The following is a 23,886-nucleotide window of genomic DNA, read 5'->3' as shown; positions in this document are numbered from 1 at the left end:
TCTGTTGATGGATACTTAGGTTGCTTTTCTGTCACTTGTAAATAGTGCTGCTATGAACACTGGGATGCATGTATCTTTTTGAATCGGAGTTTTCTCAGCATGGACATCCTTAAGTATTAACTGATTGACTTGTTCTTAGGGCAGAGGGAAAAAACTTCCAGAGAAATAATGTTTCCCTAGTTGTCTCTTAGAGTTTCTTCGGTTTTAGAATGGCATCTGAAGGTGATTGCATCATATTTCATAATAAGCCAGCTCAGCTATTTACCATTTAGTCCAGTACGATAGGCACAGGTCTTCAGGCCAAGCAGCCTTAACATTTACCTGCCTGAGCATCAGGGACCCCAGACAGGTCTGGATTCACTGTTGATTTTTCCATCTACGCAGCTGGCCCTTTCTTCCTCCACAAAAATAAACTCTGTAAGTATTTCACCCCACTCCCACCCCTGCTTTTCCAGCTGGAGAAGTTGGCACTGTCCTCTGGAGCAGCCCACCTGTCACCAGTGCACATCTCAGTCCATAGGGGTGTGTCATTAATATGTCACAGCTGATGCTTCCCTCTTTAAAACAGGGTGGTTGTCACCTTGGTGACTTGCACAGGGTTTGCCACCTTAGATTCTGAAATCCCTACGTCAGTCCCATGTCTTGGGTCTCCCACCTGACCACACTTTGCTCTGTTTTTAGTTAATTAAGTTGGCATTAATCAAGACCCAGGTGAGGAGCAGTGAGGTAATATTTTGCTTGTATTGCTTTAATGTACATCACCTGATTAATTATTGTAGCGTAAAGCAGTTCTCAAAATATACAGCTGCTGAATTAAGAGTGAAAATCATGGATTTTGTTTTAAACTATCTTTGCTTATGAGCTTCCCGCATTCCTTTGCTAAGTCACCTGTTTGAGAATAAACTTTTTGTTTGGTTTTTGAACTTGAACATTTGAATTTCTTTGTAGCAAAGCAAATCACTGACAAAACTGGGTCAAGGAAGGTGTTTGGGGGTCAACAGTTTGTATTTTGTATCATTTTTAGTTTGAGGAGTGCTTCTTTTTTGCTCTTGAGGAGGTTGTGCCAGATGTTGGCATTAAGTAATTGGAAAATTTTGGAGGTGAGTGGGGGGGTGGAATTAGCAACAAAGAGTTGCCATTTAGGTGTGAAACTTAACACAATTAAAATGGGCTTTTTTGAACTTGTTGAGCTGTGGGCATATAACAAAAATCTATTTGTAAAACGAATTCTACTTTAAGTGTTTTTAAAGTTTGGGGTCAAGACCAATTGTGAGTTGGAATTACATTGATTCTCTTTTTAAAATAGAGTAGAAAGTATCAGAGTACATTTCACTAGTAAAGGTATGTTTGGTGCAATTTGTTTCACGTGTATGAATATGAAGTATGATCTGTTTTAAAAATTTGGGAAAGCCACTAGTTAGGATCCTTTGTGTGTCATCATGAAGTATTTGGCCTAACGCTGTAAAAAGAACATGGAAGGGCCCTTTTTGGGTGACTCTTCAGAACCTAATCTTGAGAGCCTTGTTGTGATATAGGATATTTTTATTTTCCCTATTAAAATTGTGTTTGCCTTAGGCAGTTGAACACATCCAAAGCCCATTCTCTCTCGGGTTAGACTGTGTTTCCTCCAAATCACTGGAGAGGGAAGGGGTGCAGATTTGCTTCTCTTGGGGGGTGTCACCTTTTCCCAGAGGCACAGGGGGCAGATTGGGAGGTAACTGGAGAGGGAGAGCAGTCATCCCCCAAGTGTCTTAAGTGGGTGGGTATGGAGCTTACTTTGTGGAACTCTATTGCGCTGGAGGAGTGATGGTTCAGCCGATCCCCTGGAGGGGAGCTTCTGTGTGACGACCCCAAGAGGGTGGCATTCTAACTTCTGTTTTCAGAAGCAGCTGAGTTGTTTGAGGTCTCTCAGCTCATTTGGAGCGAGGTCAGCAGTGAGCGCGTCGTGAGTCAGCCCTGGGCGCGGCCGGCCCGATTCTGCAGCGGGTGAGCTGGCGAGGACCCCTCGGTCCTGCGACGGGAGCCGGCCAGAGCCCTCGTGGGAAAACTACGCGCGGGGCAGGGCGTCCCTTGGAGCGCAGTCGGGAGGGGCGGTGCTTCCGGGGAGGTGCCGGCCAACATGCCCTGCCCACCACCGCCAGGCCCCGCCCACCACCATCAGGCCCCGCCCAGTCGGGCGCGGGCGGGCAGCGTCGCCTTTAAGAGCTCCCCGGTGTTTTGGGGGCCGCGGGCCGGGCGCGCTGACCTGGTGCGCATGTCCCGGGCGGTGACGCCGGCGCCGGGCTCCATGTGTGCGGCCGAGGGGCGCATTATCTGGCCGGCGGCGCGGGCGGGCGGGCGGACCGGCGGAGCGAGCGCCGCGGGCCCGGGCGGCCCCAAAGGCGGAGCGAGCGCGCGCGGCCCGGCGCCCCCAGCCCCTCGGCCGCCCGGCCCCGCAGGCGACCCCGACCCCGGCCCCACGGCTCCTTGAACCCGCGCACTGCCCTCGGGCCCGGCCGGCCCGCAGCCGGGTAAGTTCTGGACCAAACTTGGCGGGGGTCGGGGGGCTGGGGTCGTGCGATGGAGACTGGAGCGGCGGGGGCGGCGCGGGCTGGGCAGGGTAGGAGGGTCAGGGGGGGCTGTGAAGGACCCCAGTGTGAGCGCGGAAAAGTGAGAGCAAGCGAGTTCTACTCCTTGTATTCCGGGAGCGTCTTCATCGCGCTGCCCTGGAAAGTTCCGCGCTCCGACGCTGCCCGGGCACGTGGGGGCCGAGCCGGGCGGGGGTCCTGGAAAGTCGCGGCGTCGCCCCCCTTCCTCCTGCGCTCCCTCTGGGGCCGGGGGAGGGGCAGGGCAGCGAGGCGCCGCTTTCTAGCGGCCGGGACTCGCGGGGAGGGGGGCGGCGGCACGTGGGCGCGCTGGGCGGGGGTCCCGGGCGGGAGGTGGGGGTCGTAGGCGGGCGGGGCCGCGGCGCTGAACCCCGCGGCGACGGCGACGGCGGCTGCAGATCCCGTGTCAGAATAAGAGTCCCCGCGCGCCCACGCCTGCAGGGCCGGTCCTCCCCCTTGCCCGCGCCCTTCTTGCCTGACCCTGGGAGCCGCGGGACCCTTCCCCCATCTGGGTTCCAGCTTTTCACGGGGCCCTACACTTTAAATTTGCCTCCCCATCTAGGCGTTGGCTGTATTGATTTCTTTTTTCCCACCTGGAAAGGGTCGGCATCAGTGACTAGACAGCTGCAGCTGGCCTTTTAAAGGGATTATTGCCAAGAGTCGGAATTGATCACTTCAACAAGGAAAGGCTTATGGGCAGGGCCCTACCCTAAAGCTGATTGACACTTGGTGTGTGCATAAATACCGGGACCCAGAAATGAATGGGGACTCCTCCCTTAGGAACTGAATGACATGTTGGGTGCACGTTTCTGCCCTGCCCTGGGAATTTTGCACGGACTGCTTAATTTTGTGTATCTGACCCTACGCCTTTAGGTGTGTAGTTCATCCTTATCTTAAGAGCTTTGGATTCTTTAGCTCAAAGTCCGAGTGAGTCACTTGAGTCTTTAATTTTTCTCTCTTCCTCACCCTTTTACTTCTCTCAATTTTCTTTGGAGTACACAGTACTGGTTAAGTCTCTGGTTTTGTGTGTCTTTTTCTCGCAGTGACACCACCTTCTGGCTGTGGCAGTACGGAGAAACTGAGGGACACACAGCCTTCTGTTCAATTGCTTCAGTCCTCAGACCCACTGTCCTGTTGATGTTCTCTTTCCTCTGTAGTGGTTACAAGTTTTCTTTTAAGTTAGTTTGTGTAAACTGGTGTTTGCTGGCACCAGGTCAGTTCGCTAGCTAAGATCAGTATCTTATTAGATCTGACAACAAGTGTGGAGGAGGGCTAATCATTACTGGCCCCAGTTTGATTTAAGAGCCTACTGTGTGCCAAGCACAGGCATATTTCAGTACTCCTACTAATCTTATGGGAGGGGCAGGTATAGTCTCCACTTTACAGATGAGGAAACTGAAGCTTCCAGAGACTAGGTTGCTTGCTCAAGACTGCGGAGTGGAGAGGCAGAGCTAGGTTTGTACCTGCCCTCTGGGGGCACCAGAGCCCAGGGATGCGCCTGTTTACAAGGCCAGTCTGTGAGTTTTTTCCTGGGAGCCTCTAAAACACAACCTCTGCTTGCAGTTTGGGGATGACCTGGTGACACCATTTCCAGCCCTGCTTTGTCCTCAGAGAGCAGAGTTACCTGCTGGCTTTTAGGAATCAAGCCGCAGAGTCACCCCTTTGCTTCTGTAGCCCATAACTCAGAAAAGTTGACCTTTTTCTAGAGGAAGCAGTTTAGCTTGGGGATTTTTGAGAGTGATATGCTAGACCCTCTCCTAACTCCCTTTCTCTTTCATCCCTATCACTCTCCTAAAATTCTGAAGCTGATGTTTACAGAGGAGTACCTCTCATCTTGGATGCGGTGTAGAGAATAGGATGGCTCCTGTATTAATGATTTGGAGGCATTGTTATTTTGGCTCAGATGACATCATTTTTTTAAATGTCAAGTCATCTCTATTAATGCCGTATCATTTGTTGGCTCCTACAATCTTATATTTTGATAGCTAGGAAAAAAGTAATGCTGCCCTTGGTAGAAAAAAATCCTGGAAGGATTTGTACAAAGATGTCAACAAAATCTTTGGGTTAGGGTTAAGTAGTAATAGTTTTTTTTCCCACAAACTTTTTGGTGTCTGTATTTTATGATTTTTATTTTATTTTTTTATTTTTTGTCTTTTTAGGGCCGCACCCACGGCATATGAAGGTTCCCAGGCTAGGGGTCCAATTGAAGCTACAGCTGCTGGGCTATGCCAGAGCCACAGCAACGCCAGATCTGAGCCTCGTCTGTGATCTACACCACAGCTCACGGCAACGCTGGATCCTTAACCCACTGAGCGAGGTCAGGGATCAAACCTGCCACTTCATGATTCCTAGTCGGATTTGTTTCCGCTGCACTGTGACGGGAACTCCTAATTTTTTTTTTTTTAAATAAGGATCATTTATTTATTTTTTAGGGCCGCACCCTCACCCATGGCACATGGAAGTTCCCAGGCTAGGGGTCAAATCAGAGCTGCAGCTACCAGCCTACACCACAGCCACAACAACTCCAGATCCAAGTTGAGTCTGCGACCAACACCACAGCTTATGGCAATGCTACGCCACAGCCACAGCAATGCGGGATCCGAGCCACGTCTGCGACCTACGACCTACACCACAGGTCACGGCAATGCCGGATCCTTAACCCACTGAGCAAGGCCAGGGATCGAACTCACAACCTCATGGTTCCTAGTCGGATTCGTTAACCACTGTGCCACGACGGGAACTCCTGGCAATGCTGGATTCTTAACCCACTGAGCAAGGCTAGGGATCAAACCTGCATCCTTATGGATACTAGTTCGGGTTTGTTACCGCTGAGCCACAGCGGGAACTCCAGGAACATTTTAAATTTAATACAACATTTTATTTTATTTTTTGGCCACACCCAGAGCACGTAGAAGTTCCCAGGTGCAGGGATTGAACCTGTGCCACAGGGACCTGAGCCGCTGGAGTGACAACACTGGATCCTTAACCTCCGTGCCACAAGGGAACTCTGTACATTTTAAAAGCTACAGTTCACAACTCTTTAATAGTTCTTCTCACTTACTTTGCATCAGTTGTAGATTTCTGGCATTGCAAGTAGTGATTTGTGTATTGATTTATTCGATAAATACCAATGTGCAAACTGTGCCTCTGGCACTGTGCTAGGCATCCCTGCTCAGTGGAGTTTACTGTAAGATAAGTGGGAGAGAAATCATTACTAATCTCATAAACTTGGAAAAACTTACAGGGCCAGGGAAAGAACTGCAGTGGCTCATGTTGCTTTGGAGGCTTGGGTTGGTTTTATCCCCGGCCTGGCATAGTGGGTTAAAGGATCCAACATTGCGCCGCTGTGAGTTCGATTCAGTCCCAGGCCTGGGAACTTATATGTGCCATGCATATGGCCATTTAAAAAAAAAAAAAAAGTGACCTGCAAAGTCTTGAACATATCAATTTCTGAGAGACAAAACTATAATGCCCTTACCACTGAATCTAGTTAAGGACTGTCATGTGTTAACTTCTCAAAGTGTGGGCAACTCAAATGCTCATCTAGAGAACTACTTGTTTAGATTTGGTGTGTTTCTGTGCCATCAAATGGAACAGACAAGGCTATTTTCCCTAGACTTTTCTTTCCCCTCGTTAATAGAGTTAATTTATGCTCATTGTAGAAAACTAGGAAGATTATTGAAACAAGTGAGTAGGTGAGGTCTTCATGAGCAGTCATCCTGGGGTAATAGAGCATCATTGGGATTTCCTTGTAACAGTTGTTGAGTGGGGAAGTGCAGCAGAACCAGAAGAACAAGTTGGCAGTGTCATAGTTTGAGGCTTACAGAACTGTGCTGCCTGCTAAGTGTGGTTGTTTATTAGAATGGATGCTGTTATCTGAGCCGTTTTAGGAGGTAAGTTAGACAGTCTGGCCTTAGATTGCTATTCTTTCAGGCAACAAACTTTATTTTTTGTCTTTTTAGGGCTGCGCCTGTGGCACATGAAGGTTCCCAGGCTAGGGGTCTAATTGGAGCTGTTGCTGTTGGCCTACACCACAGCCACAGCAATGCGGGATCCAAGCCGAATCTGCGACCTACACCACAGCTCCCGGCAATGCTGGATCCTTAACCCGCTGAGCAAGGCCAGGGATTGAACCTGCAACCTCATCGTTCCTAGTTGGATTTGTTTCCCCTATGCCAACACGGGAACGCCAACAAAACTTATTTTATATGCGAACTGCAACACTACATCTTTTCCTTGAGTTAGGAAGGCAGCATGTTAAGAAGGTAGAGATTTAAAAAAAAAAAAAAAAAAAAAAAGACGGGAGTTGAAGTGGTGGCAGTGAGGCGGAAGTAGTGAGACTGGTGTTATTATAAACAAAAGTACCAGCCGGGGGCAGATCTAGCATATTTATGGATTCTGGAAAACATGATCCAGGACTTTTTAGTCAAGAGGAATGTCAAACCGTGTGCTTTTTGCCCCTCCCCTTGCTTTTTAGGCTGTATTTTTGACCTCTTTTTGTCTGAAGAAAATGTAGGTTAGTCTTTTGGAAGGCACAGAGACTTACTCTAATTGAATACCTGCAGGTAGCCTTAGGAAGTGACTGAGGATCCTCCAGAACCCTCCAGGGTATGTGGGAAAGGGTCTTTGCAGCTTCAGTGCACTGCACCCACTTTTCTCTTTTCTTCACAAAAGTACTTGTTTTACAGGGGAGTTTGTCAGGGGCCTTGCTTTCCTGTTCCCCTCATTCCCAGTTCTTGGATTCCTTACATGAAAAGGACTGAAGACTTAATATCCCTCCAAGGAACACAGGCCAGCATCTGAGGTAGAATGTGCTGGCAAGGGATGGGCGATACCCGAAAGGGGACTTCCAGCAATTTGAGACTGGAGTTTGGGGGAAGGTTTTGAAGCTATGGGACTTTGAGTTTGCATGGCCTCAGAGATAGCCAGGTGCAGCTGCAGTCAGGGGCAGGGAGGGAAAGGGGCAGAGGCAGTGTGAAATTTGAGAGAAAGTCTTCATTTGTTTGAAGACTCCTTCAGTCATTCCTCCTGCATATCTGTCTTCAGACCTGACACCACTTGACCTGCCTTGCTGGTCAGGTCTTTTGGTTTAAACCTTTAAGGCTAGCTCAACCTGGAGTCCCTGTTGTGGCTTAGCAGTAATGAAGTAGTTTCTGTTAGGATGTGGTTTTGATTCCTGGCCTTGATCAGTGGGTTAAAGGATCTGGCGTTACCATGAGCTGTGGTGTAGGTTGCAGACGAGGCTTGCTTGGATCTGGCATTGTTGCTGCTGTGGCATAGGCCGGGAGCTATAGCTCTATTTTGACCTCTAGCCTGGGAACTTTGATTGCCCGTGGTGCAGCTCTAAGAAGACAAAAGAAAAACAAAAAAACCCCTTAATTCATCCTAAAGGTAATACCTCTGAGCAAACTTTTAAAAAATACTGCTGCAGAATGATGGCCACTTGGCTCCTGGTTCTGGGGAGGCTGTGAGCCAGTTCCTGGGCAGTAGTTCCCTGTAGGGTGTTGTGGGCCGCCCTGGCTTTGCCTTAGGTTAGGTGTGAGCTTCACCTGGCCACTTATTAGGGACTTGACCAAGTTAGTGACTTGACCTCTTCCCCATTTCTATAAAGGAGGTAGTAATGGCTACCTTGAATGGCTGAGTTGGGAGTGAGATAATAAATACAAGTGGTATGGAACAGCCCCTAGTGTGTACCTGCTCAATTAATTGGAGTTCATTGAGTGCACCATTGCAACTAGAACAGGTGAGGCAGAGCCCCAAAGCATTAATGACTGCTCTGCTTGTCGTGTGTAGAGCACCTCCATGCTTGTGGGACAAACTAATCACTGTCTGTTATGTGCCTGTCCTTAACATTTCGGTTGGAAGAAGATGAAGTCTCTACAGAGGCTGATAGGGTCACTTTGCTAATTTTTCTACAGCTGGGACTGGGCTCCAGTCTTTCTGATTTCACACTATGAAGGTTTTTCCCACTAGCCTTGGTGCCTCCCTGGAGATTGAGAATGGCTGGATTGGCGGTTCCTTACCAGGGCAAAGGAGATAACAGCTCGTTTTTCTGACCCTGGGCTTGCTGAACCACACATCCTGACTTTTAGGGACAGCTCCTCCATCTGTAAGATGGCAAGATGTTTGTTTGGTAGGCAGATCTCTCATGGGGTCTTCCCTTTGAGAACCAGGAGGGGCCCCTGTACCTCTAGCTTTGTCCCTGAGTGGACTCTGGGGTGGGGTGGAAGTAGGTTGCAGTGGCAAATGGGAGGGACTGGCCCCGAATCCTGTCCTTTTTCTGCACTTACAGCTCTCTAGCCGGCTTGGAAATTTGACAGATCTGACTATAGCTTACTGTTCTTTGGCTTATGGGCAGGTTGCCTAGCCACAGCTTTCCCATTGATAGATGGGGACTGTATCCTTAACTTCATGGGATGGCTGTGAGGGCAAGTGAGAAATGTTTGAAAGTAGTCAGGGGTATCCCAGCCCTTGCTTCTTCACTTATCTCTGAGACAAAATTCTTCTCTGCCCAGATAACAACATGATGATCCCCCCTGGGGTTTCACATCTCAATTACTACATACAATGAAACACTCAGATGGAAAAGCTAGATTTTCCTTAACAGAATCCCACCATAACCTAACAATTTGGAGGTCTTCAAAACTCATTGTAAGGAGATCTCACCTCAAAAGTTTGGTTAGGTTATCTGGAAGGGAAATGAAAAAATTTGTGGTCTTAAATCTGCATATAATCCCAATATAACATTTCCTCCAATCCTAGTTGTTTTGTGCAATTAGCCTTTGAGTCAGTGGCTGTTAAACTTTACTCAACACAATCTTACTTTAGAGGCAGGTGCTCACCATGACCTTGGAGGTGAACAGGTTTCAGGCCAATATGTCACTTGAATTTCCATTGGTGGACTTTTGTGGCAGTAATATCAGATTTTCATTTTTCTTGTGTGTGTTGGGCAGGCTCACTGCCAGCTGGTTCTGAAAACTTTTGCTTGTTAACAACTTTAATATATCCACTAAGGAAACATGTTTTTTTGCAGATGCTCAATGGTTTGGGAAAGGTAGGAACATGGCACACTGAATCCTTGGTTTGAAGGCATTGATTGAATTGGTTGAGTCACTGCAGACTCTTGATATTCTCAGGACTTTCATATCATTGATAGAACACTTGAACTTCATTTTCTGTTCTCTCCTGTATTATTCTTGTGCATGTAAAGGGTTAATACCAACCCCTTTCAAAGGCAGACAGTTCTTTCAGAGGATTCTGGAGTCGGATCCCTCCCTGGGATTCTCATACCTACTGGAAGCCTGGGCGATTTCGAGGGTTTGATTAGTGTTTTCCTTAACACTTTTGTTTGATTAGTTGACCTTCTCAGCAGTTTGTATGTGGGTCATCTCTCTGCTGCCTCCCCTCCCAAACCTTTAAAGTTTTTATTGTTGAAACTTTTTATCTCTTTCAACCTTACAGGCAACATTTCCTGATACTAAAGTCTGGGGAGGAGGCAGGAACCTCAGGTGTCTGTAGTAGACATTGCTTGGTCTGCTTTTGAAGCTTTCTTGGTCAAGGATATCAGCAGATTGGGTCTGGATTGACACGTAATTGCAGCCTTACTGTCCATTTATATTTGTCAGGCAGAGCATTAGAAATGTAACTATTTTTGGTCCCTGGGCAACAGGCAAGTTTAACACTCACCTGAGACTAGCTTGCTTCTGTGTGCTGTTTTGCTGAACTTAGCAGGCAGCATTCAGACTTCAAGAAGAGTTGCAGCAGCCCTTGATGTTACAAATTGGAAACTGAGGACTGAAAGAAGGGGTGGCCTGCCTTGGGTTTCCTTGCAGAAGAGAGGGGAATATAGATCTGTGTTCCCTCCTGGAGCTTCTAGTTTGATCTCACTCATCCTTATTTTTCCATGGCAATTTTTTATTTTTATATTTTTTGTCTTTTTGTCTTTTTGCCATTTCTTGGGTCACTTCCGTGGCATATGAAGGTTCCCAGGCTAGGGGTTGAATTGGAGCTGTAGCTGCCGGCCTATGACAGAGCCACAGCAACGTGGGATCCAAGCCGCATCTGCAACCTACACCACAGCTCACGGCAACGCTGGATCCTTAACCCACTGAGCCATGCCAGGGATCAAACTTGCAACCTTATGGTTCTTACTCGGATTCGTTAACCACTGAGCCACGACGGGAACTCCAGTATTTTCTGTTTTGTTTTAGGTTCTTCTTCCTTTTATTTATAGAGGTCCATTGACAGGTTTCTTTCCTCAAGACTGTCTTTTGAGGTCATCATGATGTCTCTAATGTGAGGATGGGACAGGACACAGCAGAAAACTCAGGGTGCTTCTGGACGCTCAGGGCTGTCTTTATTTTTTACTTACTTATTTTTTTGTCTTCTTGCCTTTTTCTAGGGCTGCACCTGCAGCATATGGAGGTTCCCAGGCTAGGGGGTCTAATCAGAGCTATAGCTACCCGCCTACGCCAAAGCCACAGCAACACCAGATCAGAGCCGCATCTTCGACCTACACCACAGCTCATGGCAACGCTGCATCCTTAACCCACTGAGTGAGGCCAGGGATCGAACCCACGTCCTCATGGATCTTAGTCAGGTTCATTAACTACTGAGCCACAATGGGAACTCCAGAGCTGGCTATTTTTTAAAAAGTTGTTTGAGGAGTTCCTGTTGTGGCTTAATGGGTTAAGAACCTGACTCGTATCCATGAAGATGAGGGTTTAATCTCTGGCTCCGCTCAGTGGGTTAAAGATCTGGTGTTGCTCCGAGCTATGGTGTAGGTCACAAACCTGGCTTGGATCCCAAGTTGCTGTGGCTGTGGAGTAGGCCGGCAGCTGTAGCTCTGATTCACCCCTAGCTGGAACTTCCATATGCTGCACCTGCAGCCCTAAAAAAAAAAAGTTATCTTAGGAATTCCTGTCATGGCTCAGCTGTAACCAACCTGACTAGTATCCATGAGGACGTTGGTTCAACCCCTGGCCTTGCTCAGTGGGTTAAGCTTCCAGCATTGCCATGAGCTGTGGTGTAGGTCTCAAACACGGTCTGGATCCTTCATTGCTGTGCCTGTGGTCTAGGCTGGCAGCTACAGTCCCAATTCAACCCTTAGCCTGGGAACTTCCATATGCTGTGGGTGCAGTCCTAAAAAGACAAAAAACAAAAGGTTTTTAAAAAAGCTAACCTATTAGGAGTTACTTGGTAGCATAGTAGGTAAGGATTTGGTGTTGTCACTGCTGTGGCTTGAGTTTGATCCCTGGCCCTGAAACTTCTGTATGCCCTGGGCATGCCCTCCCTCCCTCCAAAAAAAGTTAACCCATTGACATTTAAGAGCTTAAACTACTCTGATAGGTGCCTCATGGAGTGAAATGGCAGCACTGGCTGCTCATCACCACACAGTGAAATGACCAGAGCTGGAGATGCTGGCTGTAGGAGTCTGTAAGCAGAGCCAGCTGGCTGAGATGGGTGCCAGAGATGTACTTTTGGCCACATGGTTCCAGCTCCAGGTCAGCTCCTCAGGTTGTGAGTAGCCCACATTCTGCTGAAGTGCATTATACAAATATAATTTTTGTTATATGCCATGATGTGAGAAAGATGGGGTGTCTGATCTGTGCCCTCCATGCACACTATTCTGAGAAGAGATGGTTTCCTTGGTCCCAGGGTCCTATAGCTATTGTGGAGAAGGTTCATTGGGCTGGACTAGACTGTTCACAAGGAGTGTTCCCTGCACTGGAGTAACAGGAAGGGTTGGAGTTGGCAGATCACCCTCTTGGACCTCAGGGTTTATGGAAAATCTTAGTGGAGAAGAAAGTTGAAAAATGGTTATTGTTGAAGTTCCTGCTGTGGTGCAGCAGGTTAAGGATCCAGCGTTGTCTCTGCAGTGTTTCTGGTCACTGCTGGCCCAGCTCAGTGGGTTAAGGATCCGGACTTGCTGCAGCTGTGGCATAGATCAGCGTTGTGGCTCAGATTCCATCCCTGGCCCAGGAACTCTCGTATGCTGCAGGTGCAGGGAAAAAAAAAAAAAAGGTGTTATTATTGATGATCTTAGATGGAAGGCTGTTTACACTTGATCCTAAAAGCGTAGAGAGCCCTGAGGTTTGTGAGGAGGAACATGTATACTTGACACGGTCAGGGAAGTCAGTGAGGTAAAAGGGCCGTTGATAAGAGGCAGACATGAACTAACATGGCCTTGAATTTACCTAATGCAGAATAAAAGGCAGAGACAGGTGCCAGAGACACTGTGTGTGGAGATGGGGTGGGAGGTTGACTGGATACCAGGGGTTGAGGACAAGTCATCTGTCCATTCAGTGGCTGGGATCCCTTCCTTGCTTGGCCCATCCTCTGCCCCGAGTTCTGGTGATGCATGAGATGGCCTGTTTCTGTCCTTGAGAATCTATCTGCTACATAAGCGAGGGTGCCCTGGGAAAGAGGAAGAATGGGGCAGCAGCGTGTCTCAGAGGTGGCAGCTGAGTGAGGACTGGAAGGTGACACAGGCCTTGAGGTAGTGGGTCTTCAGTTTTAAGGGTGCTGAGTTGGAGCAAAGGTGAGGTGAGCTGGGTCCTGGAGAGGATGGCCCGAGATTGTGTCTACTGACTGGGAGAAGGTGAGCATTAGTGAGACAGCCCAGCCTGTGGCTCTGGATGGCTGATATTTGCTTCACTTGGAGAACACAGTGGTTGAAGTCTAGCAATCCTGTGTAACCATCAGGATCCAGGACCCTCATGAACTGGAGGGGTGTGTCTTTGACCCTGCCACCTCTCAGGTGGCTCTGGGGGCTGAGTGAAGAACTTGATTTGTCCTTATGTCTCGTCCTCCCCAAACTAATAGTGCTTTTTTTTTTTTTTTTTTTTTTGTCTTTTTGTCTCTGTTGTTGTTGTTGTTGCTGTTGTTGCTATTTCTTGGGCCGCTCCCGCGGCATATGGAGGTTCCCAGGCTAGGGGTTGAATCGGAGCTGTAGCCACCGGCCTACGCCAGAGCCACAGCAACGCGGGATCCGAGCCACATCTGCAACCTACACCACAGCTCACGGCAACGCCGGATCGTTAACCCACTGAGCAAGGGCAGGGACCGAACCCGCAACCTCATGGTTCCTAGTCGGATTCGTTAACCACTGCGCCACGACAGGAACTCCTAATAGTGCTTTGTGTTACATGAAAGTGTGATAAATAGCAGATGAAAGATTAGAGTATCTGAGGGACTGTTTCATATATACAAATTTGTTCTACTCTGTTCCCAAGAATGAAGCAATAACGGATGGAAATTAGAGGGATACAACCCTTAATAGCCTGAGAAGGAGCTTTGTAGCAGTTAGAGGGACCAGGAAGAGGCTTGATGTGATTCTTGTGTCCTGGGGTGCTGGTTGGTAATCAGCATTTTATGGATTCTGAGAATTTTCCAGCTTGAGGTTTTGGACACTTCCAGACAGATCTAGAGTGATTAAGAAGATTCTCTGAAAAATCCACATGAATTATTCCAACAGCTGCTGCTTCCTAGTTTGAGAAAGTTTCCCGGTTTCATACATTACTGAAATGTTTTCAAATGCTGACTTTTCTGGCAGAGTTCAGGGGAGAAGACGGTTGGGTGTCCTGCCGAATGACATCACTGGTTTTGAGAGTAGGGAGGGTTTTGGACTCAGAAAGGAGAGAGGCCTTGGGGATTTGGCATTTGGAAGAAAATGGCTTGCATCCGAGAGTGGCTTCTGCCTGGTGATGACCAAGATAACATCAGGGTCCTGATTTTTGAAGTCGAGGGTAGGAATGAGGAATCTGGTAAGTTAGATGAGGGCAGCAGCCTGGTGCCTCATGTGCAGTAGCTCAGCATGTTCCTTGGCTATCACACCTTAGGAAGCCCTCCCTGCAGGACCTGGGCTGTCCTCCAAGCTCCATGTCCCCTGGGCCATGTGTCTTCTGCTGTCCTTGCTCTCATTGCTGTGTCAGTGGCCAGGGAACCTGTCTTCTCACTGGTCTGTGTCTGTTCTGTTCCTTGCCTCACGTGTGAGTGCTGTCTTGTTCTGATGGAAGGAAAGAAGATAATTCTGCACACGTGCTCTATGCCGAGAATCCCTGGTTTGCTCTGAGATGTGCTAAGAGTATGGTTGACTTGCACGTACATCTCACACCGTGAAGATGAAAAAGTCCTAGTTTATGACTCAGGCTGCGGTGTTGATCAGATCCTTTAAGCTCCTTTCCTTGGCTTGTACCCTGGCAGGTAGTGGCTCAGAATATGTATTGTCAATCTCTGAGGGTTTTAGTGCCTTTTACGGAAGATGAAGACGCACTCGAGTCTTTGAATTTGCTGTGTGGAATAAGGGTTTGCACAACAAGGCTCAATCTTCCAGGAGGTTTCCAGCAATTCAGTAAAAGGTTAAGTCAGTGTGCTCTTACAAGAGGAATTGAAGGTGTGTTGCTCATTGCTTTAGGAAAATTTCCCAGAGCTTTAGGAAGGATCCAGCCTTAGGATGGTTTTAGAGTCAGACTGTCTTGAGGCGGTTCAGATTTGAGCCTGGGTCTGGGAGATGGCTGACCTGTGCCTGGATCCCTATTTAACTTCTTTAATCTTGAGACCCTGGCCTATCACCTTGACTTCTCTCAGCCTCCGTTTTCTCACCTGTCAAGTATGGGCATCAGTGATAGTCAGTCCCTCATGTGAACTGTGAGTAGCATTGGTAGTACCTCATTATGTGGTTATGAGGATTAAATGAAATCAGGCATGTAAAGTACTGGCACCATGCCTCACACCAAATAAAGAATTCAATAATTGTTAGCCACTGTTACAGTTTTCTTTTTCCTCATTTAGTAACAAAATCTCTTGTCAGCGTGTTAATCACTTACTTAAAGAGAATCACTTCAAGAGAATCACTTTTCTCTGTTCCTGACATTGTTGTCTGGGCTTTTCTGCAGTGGTTTGAATCTCTGTGCCCAGTGGTAGCTTTCTCAATGAAGAGTCAGACCCTCCCTCTTTTGTGCCACCAAAGCCTGATGAGCACTGATGAGGAGTTCTGGATCATGGAGGACAGCGGAGCCCCCCACTCTAACAGCAGTGTCATTGAGGTGTTGGGAACCGACCTGCAGGACCTGGGTCTCAGGCTGGATCTTTGTGTTGGATGGTTAGGTGGACCTGGGTCTGTGTGAGGTGGCAAGTGACAGAGCACGACAGTGGGGTGGGCCTAGGAGGAGGCTGAAAGGTCCTCTGCAAAGCTGGCAGTCTTTGAATTTGCCGTATGGAATGAGGGTTTGCACAACAACCCCTCTCCCCCTTGCCCCTGTGGCACTGCCCCTCCTCTCCTTCTCCTTGTACCTTTTGATCTTGCTGGCCTTGCAGCCCCCTTTCAGAGAGGGCTAGTGGTCTGTGACTTGAGGTGACTTCCCAGGGGATGTCTTGCTTGGTTTGAGTTGTATTGGCAGGACTGTGCTTTGAGGACATTGGAGTAAGGTGGACTTTTTGGGCTGCTTGGGAACCTGAACCCCACTTAGGACAGTGTTTCTCTGGAATGTGATCTGTGTTCTTAATAACTGACAGCTTAGAAGTGTACCTTTGTCTGGAGGAAAAGTGCCATGTGGTGGTCTATATATATATATATATATTGGTTCTGTGTGCACACATGCATTTGCTTGTACATGTGTGTGATGGCTCTATATGTACTGGTGTGTGTGTGTGCGAGGGCCCCTCCAGCTGGAGTGTAGCCTGACACAGGCAGGAACTCTAGTGTTTTTATAAAGAGGAAAGACATTTCAGTCCAAGTTGGATGTGGGCTTCGTATGTCAGAGTCTTGCATTTTGTGAGGTTCCTGGCTTACTCTGGAGTGAGTCTCACGAAGGCAACGTTCCACTGAGGGCACAGTCCAAGACTGGTCCTTGCAGGTTTCTTTGTTAAGACTGAGATTCACATGACATTTGCATTGTACTTAATAGCACATCAGTTGTAGTACTGAAATCTCTTACCAGCAAGGAAAATTCTGACTCAAGGTAGCAGAAGCCAAGCATATTTCAAAATTCTGGTCTTCTTGCTGTTGGATCCCAGGAGGCAGGCCTTTCACTCTTTTAAAGCCTTGATGGGGGCTGGGGGTTTGGCCTTTGCTGCCTCTCTCCTCTTGGAGTAGGCTTCTCCAGGTGTCTGACCCCCAGCACAGTTTCCTTCCTGCTTGCTCCCTTGATACTAGCTCTTTGGCTGAGTTGAGCAGAACTCTTCCCAGCCAGCAAGAGGATAAAGTGATGGGAAATGTCCATTCAGGGTGCTGGGAAGCTCTGATGGCCTAGAGAAGCGCCACATAGTCCACCCTCCCCTCTTCCCTGCTGCCTCCGAGACCTTGGGGAAGCTCTACATCTTCCATCTTGGGCTCAGTTTACTCTATAAGGGCTGGAAGTGATGAGGAGAGTTTGATAGTTCCCTGAAACACCCTCTCTATGGAGCCCCTCTGTTCCTGATGTCCTCTGATAGTGCTTTTTTTGTTGGGTACATTGTCAGGAGATGTGGTGTCTTTTCACGTTATTTCTCAATTTGTTTTTAATTGGCTTGTTAGTGCAAGCCGTGATTTACTGATAGATATTGCCGTTGTTGTGGTTTCTTCCTTTGAACTTCGCAGGATTTTAATCAGTCATGCAATTTTTGTGATTGTTAAAATACAACATCAGAGTTTGTGGCTGTGATGAAGCAGCCTGGGCTGGGAACTACCTTGTTGGCCTGGACCTTGCCATGATGAGGCCTTGGGGCTCCTGGGCTGAATACGTGGCCTCAGTCAGGGCCATCAGTGCTGTGACATGGTTGTTGGATGACTCCAGCCACATCTTAGAAGTTATTAGATGATTTTTACTGTTTGACCTGGCCCCTGACAAATGGTCAGAGGAACTGAATTCTGCTTTTTAGGAAGCTTTGGTGTCACATGGTTGGAGGTTGTTTTGTATTTTTTAAGACCCCCACCATCAGACTGGATTTCCAGAATTCTTCCAAGGCCACCGTTCTGTCCCAAACTCAACGAGGAGGTATCTTGAAGGTTTGACCTTGCTTCCTGGTGTCCTGGAAACTACTACCTTACATAGACCTCAATCATTTATTCCCAGTCTCTTGTTGCCAGCCTGGATGATGGGACCCTTCATGAGGATCCAGGTGGTAGAGGCCACCTGAGGCTGCAGTTGGACAGCTGGTGGGTACTTTCCTCGGCAGTAACCTTTCTCCCAGGAAGTGCCCAAGTGCCACAGGGGCCCTTCCGGTCAGGGATGAGGGGCTAGGGGAGTAGGAGAATGGGCTTTAGAGGTGAAAACTGGAGGGAGGTCCTCTTCCAGACATTATGGTGTGCCTGGTTTGCATTTCTTTGGTGATAATTCTGCCATCCTGCTTGCTGCTGACTGACGAAAATAGTCTTATTTGGACCTTACAAGGATAAGCTATGTGAACTACTGTGAGTAGGACAGGACCATGAAGTTTCTCCCCTCAGGTAGGTATTCATTTGTATACAGTGGGACCAGCCTGTAACACTCCTCCCTTCATGATCTTGAACAAGTCCGCCCTTTTCTATTCCAGTTCCAGAAAGTACAATACTGGTTCTTAAACTTGTGGGAAGCATCTGTCCTAGTTACCAGATTGTGCTGAACTTAGCTGCTTATTCACTGGGACCACCTGTTTGAAGATGGCTAGTGAGGACGTAACATCTAGGCTCAGCCTATGGCCTTCATGTTGGTGCTCAGAAAGACTTACGGTAATTTGCTGGTCTCTGCCATGTCCATGAATATGCAGATCAGGGTTGGTGCCAGTGTCCTCACAGAGATGGGGACTTGGAGAAGGTGCTCAGCTGGTGCTTCACTTCTACTTTCTCAGCACACACAGGCCCACGGCCACCCTGTGCCTGTGACCAGGGCCCTGGACCCTTCATAGGCAGCAGAGGACACCCTGTACATTGGTGAAAGATTCTTGCGTTTCCAGGAGATTATAAGATTATACCTGTGTGATAACTAAGGTGTTGCTTCTTTTTTTTTTTTTTTTTTAGGAAACTTATGGTTCCTAGTCAGATTTGTTTGTTGTTTGTGCTGTGCCATGACAGGAACTCCAAGGTGTTACTTCTTTAAAAACAAATTCGGGAGTTCCCGTCGTGGCGCAGTGGTTAACGAATCCGACTAGGAACCATGAGGTTGCGGGTTCGATCCCTGCCCTTGCTCAGTGGGTTAACGATCCGGCGTTGCCGTGAACTGTGGTGTAGGTCGCAGACGCGGCTCGGATCCCGCGTTGCTGTGGCTCTGGCGTAGGCCGGTGGCTACAGCTCCAACTCAACCCCTAGCCTGGGAACCTCCATATGCTGTGGGAGCGGCCCAAGAAATAGCAACAACAACAACAACAAATTAAAAAAAAAAAAAAAAAAAAAAAAAAAACAAATTCGCAGTTCCCATCGTGGCTCAGTGGAAATGAATCTGACTGGCATCTATGAGAAGGATGCAGGTTTGATCCCTGGCCTCACTCGGTGGGTTAAGGATCTGGTGTTGCCGTGAGCTGTGGTGTAGGTTGCAGAAGTATCTTGGATCTGGCATTGCTGTGGCTGTGGTGTAGGCCAGTGGCTACAGCTCTGATTCAACCCCTAGCCTGGGAACCTCCAGATGCTGCGGGTATGGCCCTCAAAAAAAGAAAAAGCGGGGGCGGGGGGGGGACGACGACTCCAGAGGAGTTCCTGCCATGGCGCAGCAGGATTGGTGACATCTCTTCAGTGCCAGGATGCAGGTCAGTCCCTGGCCTGGCACAGTGGGTTCAAAGGTCTGATGTTGCTGCAGCTGTGATGTAGGTCACAACTGCAGCTTGGATCTGATCCCTGGCACAGGAACTCCATAGGTCGTGGGGCAGCCAAAAAACAAAACAAAATAAACAAAACCAAACCAAACTCAAGAAAACTTGCCACAAGAATAGAATGACTGGAGGTTTTCCTTCTTTTTCTTTCTTTCTTTTCTTTGCTTTTTTAGGGCTACCCCCGAGGCTTATGGAAGTTCCCAGGCCAGCAGCAGAATTGGAGCTGCAGCTGCCAGCCTACACCACAGCCACAGTAACACAGGATCGAGCCACATCTGCAACCTGCACCACAGCTCATGGCAATGCCAGACCCCCAAGCCACTTATCAGGGGCAGCGATTGAACCTGAATCCTTATGGATACTAGTTGGATTCATTTTCACTGCACCACAATAGGAATTTCTGAAAGTTTTATTTTTTGACGTGAAAATTAATGCTGATACAGCTGATACAGGTGGTTGAGATGCTGTGTGGCTGGGGGCTGCCTGGATTTTGCCTCTTGGGATTGAGGCCATTGCTGTGATAGCCTCCTGGTTAGGCTACCTGAAATGATGGAGATCTGCATTCGGGGCTTTTTGTGATCCTCACTCTAAAGTTTTTCTATTTCAGTTGGTCCTAGAGATTCAGCTGCCCCCTCAGCCTCCGAGCCTTTATTAGTTGCCACAGGATGACACTGCCTAGTCTGCAGTCACAGGTCATATAGAGACATGTCTGTTTGGAAAGGAGACTACCCTGTTTGCCCAAACCAAACTAGGTGGGGGACCCCAGGAAATTATTTTTGCCCCTTTTCTTATTCTGGAGGAGTTAACCACAGTGATAATTGGGGTGCTCAGGGCATTTCTGTCTGAAGTGATTGACAATGAAATGCCTCCCTCTGTCCGAGTTGAGTTCCCCGAGTGCAGTCACTTGGTGTTACTGGTTTTCCACACAGCATCCGTGGGACTTGGCCACTGTCAAGACTTCCTTGGGCCCGACTCTCCCTCACAAGACAGGTGGGTTTTGTGCTCAGACCTTGGAAGGAGTGTGCAGTATTTCCTTCTTGAGTGACATTGATTGGTTGTGCACTATTTGAGTTAACTGTCCATGTCTCCCTTTCTAGAGTTTGACATGTCTAGAACTAAGGGCTCACACCCCTCGTGGGCCTGTTGTAAGTGTTCCTGAGTCTATCTAGGGTTCTTAAAGGAATAGGTTTGAGTCGTGTTATGATACCTCTGGCTCCTACTTACAGGAGAAGATTGTGCCCAAGACGAGTTAATCATCTTTGTCATCCATCTGAAAGGCATTTCTTTACTCCTTTGGTTCATGGCCGTCAGATGAGGCTGCAATAGGTATGTCCTGAGGAGAGAGAGTGCTTTGGGAGGTAAGAGCTGGGGTGAGGCTTGCTATACTTGAAGTCCTTCTGAAGTGTAACATACTTGGTGCTGCTTTCATCTCATTATTCTAAGTCTTTCCAGTACCTTTTTGTGCAGTTTATTTGGGGAGTAGAGGAAGGACTATTTGATAGTGGAGCATGTCAGGAACCTGATTGCTCTGGGAAACAGGTTTCTAGAGCCATACAGTTTGGTTGTGGGTATACTGGGCCCATGAGCTTTTTGTTCTGTACACATTTAGGTCCCAAAAGGTTAAAATGATTGTCATCCTACCTCAAAGAGACATTGTGCTGAGTGAAATAAGCCAGACAGAAAAGGGCAAACACTGTATGATTCTACCCTTTTTTTTTTTTTTTTGGTTTTTATGGCCGCACCTGTGGCACACGGAAGTTCCCAGGCTAGGGGTCCAATTGGAGCTACAGTTCTGGCCTGTGCCACAGCAACTCGGGATCCGAGCCTCATCTGTGACCTATACCAGAGCTCATGGCAATGCCGGATCCTTAACTCACTGAGTGAGGCCAGGGATCGAACCTGCATCCTCATGGATCCCAGTCGGGTTCGTTAACTGCTGAGCTACGAAGGGAACTCTTGTGTGATTTTACTTACATGAGGCACCTAGAGTAGTCAAATTCATAGAAACAGAAAGTGGGATGGTGGTTGCTTAGGGGTGGGAGGGAGGGGAAAATGGGTAGTTAGTGTTTAATGGGGACAGTTTCAGTTTTGCAAGGTGAAAAAGTTCTGGAGGTGGATGGTGGTGATAGCTGTTTGCAGTATGAATGTACTTAATACACTGAACTGTACACTTAAAAGTGACTAAGACAGTAAATTTTGTTTTTTTTTTTGTTTTGCTTTTTAGGAACGCATGTGCAACATATGAAAGTTCCCAGGCTAGGGGTTGAATTGGAGCTGCAGCTGCTACCCTATACCACAGCCACAACAATGCAGGATCCCAGCCACCTCTGCAACCTACATCACAGTTCACAGCACCGCTGGATCCTTAACCCATGGAGTGAGGCCAGGGATCGAACCCCCAACCTCATGGTTCCTAGTTGGATTCGTTAACCACTGAGCCATGATGGAACTCCAAAAAAGACTTTTCTGAATTCAAAATATCATGCATCCTTATGAGAGCAAACATTTCATCCTTAAAGAGTTTGCTTACGGAGAAAGTACAAAGGCATTCGTGTTTTGATGGCCTACCTTATGCCAGATACTAGGGGATTAAAAAAAGAAAAGAAAAAGATGTGTGGTTCTAGAAGGCTCATTGTAACATCATCTTGGCAGCATGGTTCCGTGGGTGTTCTTTGGTCCCCAGAGGGGTGGCGTCTGGGTGTACTTCCTCTCATGGAGTCTGCAGGGTGTGTAGGAGGAGCATTGTCCATGAACATTTGAGGTCTTATCTGATCCAGTGCTCTGCACAGAGAGTGAAGGTATTTCTTATTTTCCTGTGGCTCTTTGTTAGAGAATTCCCTTAGTATGGCACATATTGGTGTGTATACACAGAGGGGGAGACACCAGTTGGTAGGTCCTTGTTACTAACACAGAAGTTATCTCCTCTTTTGTTCTTGTGGCATTTTCTTGAGGGTGTTCTTTGATATCATAATGCGCTAATGCTAAACACTTCAAACACTAAAGCCTCAGACTTGTCTAGATGTGAACATTTGGTTCTTAGGCTTTTTATTTTATTTTATTTTATTTTATTTTATTTTATTTTATTTTATGTATTTATTTATTTTTATCTTTTTACCTTTTCTAGGGCCGCTCCTGCGGCATATGGAGGTTCCCAGGCTAGGGGTCGAATTGGAGCTGTAGCCACCGGCCTACACCAGAGCCACATCAACGCAGGGTCCGAGCTGCGTCTGCAACCTACACCACAGCTCATGGCAACGCCGGATCCTCAACCCACTGAGCAAGGGCAGGGACTGAACCCGCAACCTCATGGTTCCTAGTCGGATTCGTTAACCGCTGTGCCACGACAGGAACTCCAGTTCTTGGGCTTTTTAAATATGGCGGTTTATCTGAAGTTTTGAACTGACTAGTGGGCTGCCTGGGCAGCTGCTGGGGAGCGAGGGTGGAAACACTGAAAGGAACCTCGTTATAAAGAGTCAAAATATTTTGGGGAACAACATTAATTATAGTAGTCAAAGTAAGAACTAGTTGCTCCTGTTTGAGAGCCTGCCTGGAGCCATGGCCTGTCACTTGGTCTTCAGGATGATCTTGAGGTCTGGGGTGCTAGGTGGGCTCCCAGGGGCTCACAGTTGGATTTGGCCTGAGGCTGGACAGATTTCATCAGTCAGGAGGGTTGTGGCTGAGCAGTAGGTTGGGCATGATTCATCAAGAGGACTCATCATCATCAGGATGGTCTGATGGTGTGAATGGGAGGGATGCCTACAATGCTCAGGGGATAGGAGGGGAGTGGTGGAGTCAAGTCTTTGAGAGGGAGGGGGTCTGTTGGAAGGACTTTTTTTTTTAAGGGAAGGATATGGAATCCTGGCAATAGGAAAGGAAGAGGGGAGTGCAGAGTGTGGGTGAATGGGTTGGGTGCTGGGGTAGCTCACACTTCTCTGAGGTGACAAGGGAGGCCCTTCCACACAAGGCCATTGAGGCCTGCAACAATCTCCAAATGGCTTTCTCCAAACAGCCACGTGAGGGAGTTGGGGAGAGCTCCTCCACTGGGAAGCTCTGGGCCTCCCAGGGGTGGTGGTGATGCTGTGGCCTTGGCTATCTCCATATTTCGTCTTCCTGATGTTATATTTCTATTGTTACGTATTTGCACCAAGTTGGTGGTGAAAACATAGTGGTTGGGTGTTTATAACTTGCAGAGGACAACACTATTTTGCCATTTCTTCTCCATGCTTCACTGGGCCTTGGATAAGGAGATGAGCAAGAGCCCTTCCTCTTGTGGATTATAGTGTTTGGGGGAGAAAATCTAGTGGGATGCTTGATGTTAGATGTCACGCTCAGCCAAGCCAAGTGATGGGGCTGTAGTCTTGGGGATGGGAGGAGAGAGGGGCCTGAGTAACTGATATTTTGAGTTTGAAAGATGAGTGTGGGGAAGGAAGCACTCTTCCTGGCAGTGAGCACAGCATGCACAAAGCCCCAGTGGAGGAAGACAGATATGGTGGATATGATGACTTGAGACAAGGCTAGTGTGGTTGGAGCATGGTATGTG

The 23,886-nt window shown here is 47.9% G+C and overlaps 1 protein-coding gene across 5 annotated transcripts in view; it reads left to right on the top strand.

The window, feature by feature from the left end:
- GATAD2A (GATA zinc finger domain containing 2A) overlaps nucleotides 1-23,886 on the top strand; it is a 101,560-nt gene that overhangs the window by 8,814 nt on the left and 68,860 nt on the right. The window contains exon 1 of one of the 5 annotated variants that reach the window (XM_021083424.1): nucleotides 2,399-2,510. The exons of 2 other annotated variants lie outside the window; for them this stretch is intronic. The gene's annotated coding sequence lies outside the window, so the exon portion shown is untranslated. 2 more of the 5 variants (XM_005654919.3, XM_021083425.1) reach the window with 2 other exon arrangements.

This window comes from Sus scrofa, chromosome 2, assembly GCF_000003025.6.
Source record: "Sus scrofa isolate TJ Tabasco breed Duroc chromosome 2, Sscrofa11.1, whole genome shotgun sequence".
Classification (NCBI taxonomy): Eukaryota; Metazoa; Chordata; class Mammalia; order Artiodactyla; family Suidae; genus Sus; species Sus scrofa.
Note: the sequence above shows the minus strand (reverse complement) of the source record. Positions and strands in the feature narration are given on the sequence as shown.